The sequence below is a fragment of the Atta cephalotes genome, assembly GCF_000143395.1.
Source record: "Atta cephalotes unplaced genomic scaffold scaffold00089, whole genome shotgun sequence".
In the NCBI taxonomy this organism is placed as follows: domain Eukaryota; kingdom Metazoa; phylum Arthropoda; class Insecta; order Hymenoptera; family Formicidae; genus Atta; species Atta cephalotes.
In genome coordinates, this window is record NW_012130153.1 from 74,677 (window position 1) to 77,087 (window position 2,411).

A 2,411-nucleotide genomic window follows, 5' to 3' on the forward strand; every position below is an offset into this window, starting at 1 on the left:
AGTAGTAGTGTGTGTGTGTGTGTGTGTGTGTGTGTGTGTGTGTGTGTGTGTGTGTGTGAGTAGAGAGAGAGAGAGAGAGAGAAAGAGAGAGAGAGAGATGGGACGATAGAGTGGGGTCAGTTCGTGACCCGACCACCTGTGGAAGCAGCCAGTAGCTACTTCTTGTTTGCCGTTTGCGCATACCTCTACTCACCACTTATACGTAGTACGTATTACGTAGGCGAACCGCCAACCGATGACCGCGGTCACGGCTATCTCCGAAATTACGTTCTTGGTTCCCTCTGAATCCGCGCTTCGCGCCGTAATTCTGACGAGACACCGCGGTATTCGGCGCATTGGGCAGCTTAGGTGTTACAGGCGCATAGATAACATAACATTCTCTGCTGGATATCTAGTCTTCAAGTTATAATTTAGCGACTATCGCCATCGATCAGTATCAACGATGTTACCGTTAAACATATCTTGCTTCGTCTACGACGTTTATTGTTATTGAAATTTTTACGTTATTTCAATTTTAAATTTTTAGTATTTCAAGATTATTAGATTATTTATTGTTGATATGTTGCGATAGGAAAATTTTGAATAATGTTATTCATTTTGTGTTTTATGACTGTTCTCTTTAAACTGATAAAAAAATAAACCAAAATGGTACAATTGGATTTATCATTTTAAAGAAAATATTTATTTTAATCACAGAAGGGTTAACATAATATTATTAATTTATGTGTGTAGTTCAAAAGCTTATTTAACAGCGTGACAACGCGATAGGATCACGCGAGACCGCGAAAGATTATGTACTCGCATTGGATCTACAATAAGTATACACAGTTGGTTAATTTAACATAAGACGAAATGTTAGAAAGTAATACAAATATTATGTAAAAAAATTAACACAAAAAACGTAATTTAATTGTAAGTTCATATTTTTCTATTAAAATTAACTTTTATAAAATAAATTAAATTAACTCACTTTATTTACTTATCTTAAAATTTATGTTTGAAAAATCATTGGTTACATTTATGTTATTTGTTCACTTACTAAATTATTTTAACACTACGAATTGAACATCAATTTAACACAAAATATTCAAATGACACGACCGCATTACATTGAATTAACACTGGGATGTGTTAAAAATTCAAGATAAAACTTTAACAAGGACTTTAACAAGGACACTTTTACATTGAAGTGAAAATAAGTGAAATATGTAGGTCTCAAAGACCTCGACTTTGATTTTGTATCTATTGTTATCAAGGTTACCCTGAACAACATTCAAAAAATTCTCAATCTTCAGTCGGACATCTTGGATACTGGATAATGTTAATGCTAATGGTATCTGGACAAAATCTCATATCTCGAAAAATACTTAATTACCATAAGGAGTCTTATCGTACATTAAAAAAAGCATATTACAGGAATATTTAATAAAAAGGGAAGGATTTCCATTACAAATTTTAAAGTAGAAAAAGGAGTTTGAAAACTCCTCCACTTGTGTTCAAGTTCAAACGATGAGTGTCGCCCATCATTTGATGTTTTGCACTTATATTGAAACTCTATAACTTTGGTATGAAATATTTTTTTCCTCAAATATCTTGTTTTCGATATTTCACCTGAAGGTGAAGGACCTGTTTTGTTGTCCTGTTATCCTGTATAATTTACATATACATACACATCTCGCGAATCGGCAACATGCGAACTCACGCGACATGACGCGATGTGACGTGAGGCGATGCAATGTGATGCGATACTGCGATACGTTGCGATACGACGGATTAGATAATGGTCAGACGTGCACCTTCGGCATCTCGTTGCGTAGACAAAATTAGCCGCGTGCCGCGATACACAATACTGCGCGACCAAGCTCTATGGCTCGTCTCGTATCAACGTAAGTGTAATATAACCGGCGCTTAATAGTACTACGGCCATTCATGCGGCGGGCGCGCCACGCTGTTGGCTTAGCACTCTATTAATCACGGATTATTATTCACGCGGCCGCGTGGCGCTTTTAGCGTCGTCGCGTCGTGTCGCGTCGTGTCGCATCGCCTTTTAGCACTCTTAGCAATCTTAGCGACTTTCGTCTCACTCTCTCGCGTCTCGCTTTTTTCCTCCGCCGCTTTCTTTCTTTCGTCCCTTCCCCCTCTTCCTTGAAAACCAGACCGCCAATTCTTTCCGGTTCCTCTCCCTGTTGCGCCTCATTAATCGGCACGTGGATAGTGGCACGAGATCGAGCGGCGCGCATGTCGTCGACAAAAAGATGAAAAAAGAAAAAAGATGGGCGATAAAAGCGCTGTGCTGCGCGCGGTCCGCTTAATTGGTTCCACGGTGGTATTTATCGCGCAACATTGTCGGAGATAATGGCCGGTATGAATAAGGAAAAGCGTTTGCTCTCTTTCTCTCTCTCTCTCTCTCT